General features: G+C 42.3%; 1 long non-coding RNA gene across 1 annotated transcript; it reads right to left on the bottom strand.

Moving 5' to 3' along the window:
- Positions 1-668: 668 nt before the first annotated feature.
- On the bottom strand, positions 669-5,374 carry LOC141277753 (uncharacterized). The gene is made up of 2 exons (XR_012329532.1): positions 5,079-5,374; positions 669-4,319 (listed from the first exon to the last, which is right to left on the bottom strand). It is a non-coding gene; the product is annotated as an uncharacterized lncRNA (long non-coding RNA).
- Positions 5,375-7,721: the final 2,347 nt, after the last annotated feature.

Below are 7,721 nucleotides of genomic sequence, written 5' to 3'. Positions count from 1 at the left end.
TGTATGCCCTCCCTCATATCTTTTAAGTCTTATTCACAGGTATTTACTGAGCAAGACTATGTGCTGGACAGTATTCAAGGCACAGATGTTTGGACCCAGCATCTCTCTGATCCTTCTGAGATGGAGCATCATTTCATAAACTTACTGGCTATTATTTCTGGAAAAAACAGATACATAAATATGGGAGTGTAGGAATCGCTCAGGCAAAATCCCAAATAATAGAGATAGATGTTTAACTATCAGAAAGGTGGAGCATAACTTCCCAACTCCCTAATTGTGTCCTGCACGTAGTGACATCCTTCCAAACGGTACACACTGAATGGAAGGGAGAAAAGTTTGATGTTACAGTGAGGAACTTGACAAACTCTACCTCAGCCAGGTGATCAAGGGCAACATCAACAGTAGTAATTCATCTGCAGAGCATGTGCCCTTGATACGAAGTGAAACACATAACCCCAGGCTAATCACGAGGGAAACAACAGGTAAATCCCAATTCGAGACTGTCAAGGTCATCAAAAACAAGAAATGTCTCAGAAACTATAACAACTAACAGTGTCCTAAAGAGAAATAGCAGCTAAATGGAATGAGGGTGAGATATCCTGAATGCAATCCTAGAAGAGAAAAAGGTAAGTCTACGAAAATTTGAAAAAAGTGTGGGTTATAGTTAATAATCAGGTGTCAACACTAGTTCATTAACTGTAAAAATGTACCCTAATGACATGAAACTGTAATAAGAGAGGAAACTGAGTCTGGGCTAGTTGTGAAATCCTGCACTATTCTTGCAAATTTTCTATAAATCTGAAACAATTTTAAAATGAAAATGTATTAAACAAATTTTTATTTTTTTCTAACACATATTATTTTTAAACTGTCCTACCAGTAATTACTATTAATTTCCCCTGTCACCTAGTTGTACTGTTTCATCTTGTTAAATAGAATTTATAACAGAGAGAAGTAAATTACCCATGATAGTAGAAAATTTCCAATAACACCAATTTTACATATTTTATGTTAAATTAAGAATGCACATGTGTATAATCATTTATTATATATTATGTTATTTGGGAGTTTTTGGTTTTTTTCTTTTGGCTGCAGTCATTTTACTGGTATGGCTGTATCCTGAGTCACTTTCTAAGAAGTCACTCACCAGAGATGTCTGTCAGGACTCAGAAGTGAGTCTACATGTCACTTCATGGCTGAACATATTCAAACAGCCCATTTATAAAATAAAAATAAAATAACTAATAATTCATTGTGACTGGTTCATTTATTCCAAGAATGCTTTTAAAAAATTTTGTTTCCATGCTTACATTTCATACTAATGGAACAAAAAATCAAATTATGTGCCAACTCAAATATTACATTAGAATAATGAGAACTGAGTTGTGACCACAAAAATTCAATGTTTCATCCTGATATTTTCTAATCAGAAGTGTTTTTTAAAATATTCAGGGCTTCCCTTGTGGCGCAGTGATTGGGAGTCTGCCTGCCGGTGCAGGGGACACGTGTTCGTGCCCCGGTCCGCGAGGATCCTACATGCCACGGAGCGGCTGGACCCGAGAGCCATGGCCGCTGAGCATGCTCTTCCGGAGGCTGTGCTCCGCAACGGGAGAGGCCACAGCAGTGGGAGGCCCGCGTACCGCAAAAAGAAAAAAAAAAAATTCAAACTCCGTTCCTAGGGGATAGCTGAAAGTGACAATATCAGAAAGCCCAAATGGCACACAAACTTGCAAGTGATTGTAGATGTTGCCATATAATGTGCCAGAAATAAATTACCTCTTAGAAGATTACATAACATTACTTGAAGCTCAAACCCTGGAATGCTTCCCAATTTTGTCAGACTTACATGTTATTGTAATGTCTATATCCATTTAGCTCATGAGGTAGGTAAAGATAAAAAGTGATCTGTTCTTATGTGTTTAATACAGTTTAAAAAAGTACTTAATGCTCCTAAGAAATCAGGTTAGATCTGGCATACAGATGAAAATATGAAATGAAAGTACTTTACTTTGTACAAGAGCAGTAGCCCACCATGTACAAATATGTCAGATGACAATGTACCTTCATGTTAAAAAAGAAAAAATGCCATCACTGCAAAAGAAAGCTTTATTGATTGTACTGAAGTAAAAGGAAAAACTAGATATGATATACCTCAGCTAATTACGAGTATATTGGGAAAAGATAATGTTGACATACAAATGCTCATGCTCACAGATATTATACAGGTGTAACTGTGGCACATGTACGAAGACGTAGAAGCCATGTTCCTCCACTGAGCGTGACGATGCCAAAATTGTGACCTGATCATTTCTTAACCTTAATGGACAAAATTTCTGCTCCCACAATTTAACATATGACCTTTAAAATGCTGTATAACGAGACGATGTGATATTTTAATGTCTGTTCTAAGTAGTACTTTAAACACACATAAGTCTATCCAACTGTCAGTCAGAAAGATCAGATACAATCAGCTATCATTCTATGCAAATGAATGGCATGTAGCAAATATTCATATATGTGTGTACCTATATAAAACATGTTAGCATATATGAATAAAATCAACTATGTTATATTAATATTTAATGTAAAATCATATTAACAAATGCACTGTGGTGAAATAAGAAGCATCTAGGTATAAATAGATTACAAATTTTTATGCAGTTTTCACAATGGGATAATATTGTGACCAAAGTGGAAATTGTAAAGAAAGTCGTCCAAGAAAAACATCTTGACTATAGGAAAAATCGCATGCTTATTATAAGGCCTCTCCCCTTGTTTACAACCAATGTCAGAAAGTAACCTTGAACTAGGTTAGGAGAATAAAAACTTTAACAAGACATAGGAATACTCTTTCTGTTGTAGAAAATAAACCAAAATAAAAAGTAAATGAATAAGCTACGAAGATTCTACAGATAGAAATATAAATTCTTATGGGAAAGAGGCTTAAAATAAATAATAAGGAGATTATAGATATCCTAATTTCACCTTTTGAATGGAGCTATACAACATTAAGCTAAAAACCTTCATATTCTCTATTAGCAGAAAATTTATTTGCTATGAATGTATTTAATTTACAAAAAGCAGCCCCTGTCTTACCTTTTAAGTATTCTGTTGAAGTTTTAAGTTTTAATATATTTCATCTTAAATGGTCTTATGAAGTATGCAATGGTTGGTATTTTAAAAATCGTCACTGTGCCTGGAACTTCTAAAAGTGATTCACGATTTTTTAAATTACATTCTTATAAAAATTTGGTATTGACATGAATATTATGATTTTTAATAATACTAGTCACATTGGAATATTGCAGAAGATTTTTCAATGAGCTTATGTGTATAAATATTTAAGACTGTCACTGTATTATGAGAAAATTTCAAACACAGCAATATTTTGACTTGAAAATGAGAAAAAAGCTAAGAACTACATCTTAAATATTGCTCATTGTGGGGCTTCCCTGGTGGTGCAGTGGTTAAGAATCCACCCCCCAATGCAGAGGACACGGGTTTGAGCCCGGGTCCGGGTAGATCACACATACAGGGGAACAACTATGCCTGTGAGCCACAACTACTGAGCCTGCGCTCTAGAGCCTGCAAGCCACAACTATTGAAGCCCACGCACCTAGAGTCCGTGCTCTGCAACAAGAGAAGCCACCGCAATGAGAAGCCGTGCGCCACAACAGAGTAGCCACCGCTTGCCACAACTAGAGAAAGCCCATGCAACAACGAAGACCCAATGCAGTCAAAAATAAAATAAATTAAATAAATTTAAAAAAGAATTATTTGTAAAAATAAATAAATAATAAATATTGGTGACGTAAAGAAAATAGCACAACATGAAAGTTGTGAGTTAAGTTTTATTGGGGGCAAAATAAAGACTATATCCTGGGAGACAGAATCTCAGATAGCTCCAAGAAACTGTTCCAAAGAGGCAGGGGGAAGGCCAGTATATATGTAATTTTGGTGAAGGGGGAGTACACGCAATCGAGCACATATAATTTTTGCAGAAGGTTTCTGCTCGTCTCATGCAGGCTCCGGCTAGTGACGTCACCATGAAGGATTTCAGTGCTTCTCTAGACAAAAGGAGATACAAGAACTGGGCTCATAAAATCAGCTCCTGAAAGTATCTAACTCTCTGAAGAGCTGTCCTGCCAGCTTTCCCCGAGCACAGAGCACGTTATTTCCGCTCTCCACCCTGAACTCCTTTCAGGGGGTGTTGAAGGTCAGCGGCTGCAGCAACTGCACCAGCACCTGATTTAATCCTTGTCGAGGTAGAAGGCAAGTGCCGATCCATAGCTGACAATACGCTCCAAATAATTTTATTCCTTTAAGATGGAAAAGTAAAATACAATAAATTCTGATTCTGACATGTTTAAAGTATAAAACTTAACATAGTGTGTTTTACTACACTGTTTTTTTTACTCTTTTTTTAATTTTTATTTTGCGGTACGCGGGCCTCTCACTGTTGTGGCCTCTCCCGTTGCGGAGCACAGGTTCCGGACGCGCAGGCTCAGGGCCATGGCTCACGGGCCCAGCCGCTCCGAGGCATGTGGGATCTTCCCGGACCGGGGCACGAACCCGTGTCCCCTGCGTCGGCAGGCGGACTCTCAACCACCGCGCCACCAGGGAAGCCCTGTTTTTTTACTCTTTCAATACGTTTTAAACTAGATCCACGTTACCTGCACATCATCCGTGTATAGTCTGTTAGTTAAGGTCTTTGAACAAAGGAATAAGTGGATAAGTCCGTGCGGTTGAGGACAAGGGGCGGAAACATTTCTCTTGGCCGCTAAAAAAAGGGGACATTTTTACAACCTTCCGGGGGCGTCTGAGGAAACGCAGCAGAGTCAGTCCGCGACGGTGAACTCTCCCTGTCGCCCGCGCCCCAGCTCCTTCCCCGCGGCCCGAGGGTCCGGGGCCCAGCCGCGCCGCCCACGAGGGCACGCGCTTCCCGCGCTCCGCCTTGGGCGGAGCTCCTCCCGCCAACCGCCCCGCGTCCGGAATAGACGCCCCGCCGGGAACAGCCTCCACGCCGCCGGCCCCTCGGAGACCGGATCCGAGGGACAACAAGCGACATCGAACGTTACCTGAGAAGGTGGGGATACACCGCGCGGGGCGGCCGGAAAGGAAGACGCGGAGCGTCGAGGAACGGGCACAGCCCCTTTGCACCGGCCGGGGCGCGGGTGGGGAACATCGTCCTCCCGCAGACCAGCCAGCCCCACACGCGGGCCCGCAACAGCCATGGCGCCTCCACTCCGTCCTCAGGGAAGACCGCCCATCGAGTGCGGGTGCAGTTGCGCATGCGCCCCATCGCCTGTGACATAGTGGCTTCGTGCCCCCCCTGCAGGCCCTTGGGGGAAGTGTAGGATGCTCGAACTCACTGGAGAACATGTGCCCCCTCCCAGCCAGGATGCTAAGTTACTCAAAATCTCAGTGCCTCAGACTCTCTGCTGATGGCACTGGTGATGCTCTGTTCAAGCCATGCCGGCTCTCTTGCCTGGGATGTGCCCCACTCTTTGGAGCCATGTTATCTGGGTTTTAGGTCATCCCCCCAAAAATGATAATAACCTCTATTCTATGCTACAATGACAGCATCAATTTCAGGTCCCTAGAAAAGAGCAACCAATTTCCATCATCAGATTCTCCACTGGATCTTCAACCTGTTAGACACAGAGGACAGCTCCTCTGCTTGGAATAAAATTCTCTATAGTAATATACAGAGTTGATCACAAACACAAATAACTGAAACAGAAGATGGGAGTAGAAAATCTATGGACTTTTCCTCATTTGAGAATAGGAGTCCACAGTTAACTCCAAGAAACCGTTAGCTATCTGAGGCAGTGGAATACAGCTGGCATACCTTGGAGCTTGTCAGGGAGGGAATCAAACTGTGTTTTCCCTCATTTAGCAAATCCTCTCAAAAATTAAGGAAACAAGAAAAAACATTCTGCTTATGACCACCTTTATTCAATTATATTTTATGCACAAGAAAGTAATGTAAAATACGTTAAATATAAAATATCAGAAAACAAAATGATAATGTATTTAAGATACACATTTCTAATATCCAAAATTATTTACAAAATTCAAAATCAGTTCCTTAAATAAACAAACTCATGAATTACATTTTAAAACTTATCCTTTCAGAACTTCACGTGGGATTTTCTGTTTTCAGACTTTGGAAAGTAATTTTTCTTGAAAAAATTTCTTCAGAACATACTTTTGTTACAGACTTTAAAATTAGCTGCTTAACAGATATACATGAAAATATCAGTTGTTTGAACCTTTCATAAACTTACACTCACATCATATAACAGCTCAACAAAGGCTTTGAAATAGCAAATGATTCTGCTTGTTGATTTTCTTCCAATAAGAGATTCAGGGACCCAGCAACCTTCGATTTGTGGATTGTCCAACAACAACATGTGCTTTCAACTACGGGTATGTTCCTTGGGTTTATTCCACTCAGTTGTAAAGGGGAAATGTATGGCAAATCAGGGAGCGTGTCTCCAGGGCCTGAGCCTCTACAAAGAAAATATCACTTCCATCCCCAATTTACTTGCTGGGAACCACTCCACTGTGAATGATCTTCGTGCTTAGGGCTCCAGAGAATGTGGACCTTTTAGACACAGCAGGTGGGGGCATCAGACAGAGCTCACCTTTGAGGAGAGCCCTTCTTCCAGTGTTCATGCTGGTGCAGGGAGGTGGGGTACAGGCGCCCTGTCTCTTGCTTGTGCTAGGACATCGACAGGTATCTTGGTCACTCCTGCTACATGTCCACCTACATCTGCCCGTGTTAGGAGGCCTGTGTACCTGTGCCTGCCTGAGCTCACTCACGTCAACAACCCATCTACTGTTGCTGGAGCCTGAGAAACTTTCTGGCTGTGCACGTGCCTATGTAACTCTGCATCGAAACCCTCTTTATATAATTTGAAAACTGAAGCCCAGAAAGAGGCAGGGACTTGTCTAGGACACCATATGTGAGCAGAGGCCGGAATAAAAGTGAGGAATCCAGCTCCCTAAGCCAGTACTCAGTCCCTCCCATCATGTTTGGTTTTGAAATAAGAGCCCTTAAGATCCTGGTGAATTCCTGCCAACTCGGCTCAGTTTGGGCCATTACTCTCTCCGCATCTCCATGCAGACACATGTATGTACAAATAGAAATAGGGTTAACAGCTGGGGATGATGCGAGGGTGGTTAGGGAAGAGAAAACAATATGTAAGTGTTGAGGAGAGCAAGAAGATGTTGGAGAGAGGTCTGCCATGGAACAGGGGCGTCCACCCCTCTGGCAGTGTGTCCAGAGGTCGAAAGAATGAGGGGGATTCTCCAAGTTCCCATAGTCCTGCCTGGGCGTGGGCCATCTCCCTCGTGTTCTCCAGCGGACAGGGCCTGGGGTCTTACAGTCCACCATTCTGATCTTCTAGACCCAGGCTGAGCACACACCCCATTCCCCAGTGTAGACAGTGCTGCAGGGGAGAAGGGCTTTCTTTCTCTACAAATTGTGTGCTTGCCGTGGCGGATTGCAAGTGTTCTGCATGTTTGGAAAGACTGCTGAGAAACTTGGTTCTCCACCACTGACCACTGTGTTCTGAGAGTTTGGCAAAATGCTTTCCACTTCACGGAGGTCCCTCAGAGGAGGGATTAGCTGGGAAACGAGGCCTTGTGAGCACAAGGGGGCACAGCCTCAGACCCGGAGCCAGGGTTCTAGGAAGAAGACCAGTCTTAGTTGG

This window comes from Tursiops truncatus, unplaced genomic scaffold (assembly GCF_011762595.2).
Source record: "Tursiops truncatus isolate mTurTru1 unplaced genomic scaffold, mTurTru1.mat.Y mat_scaffold_39_arrow_ctg1, whole genome shotgun sequence".
In the NCBI taxonomy this organism is placed as follows: Eukaryota; Metazoa; Chordata; class Mammalia; order Artiodactyla; family Delphinidae; genus Tursiops; species Tursiops truncatus.
This window is presented reverse-complemented; position numbering and strand designations above follow the sequence as displayed.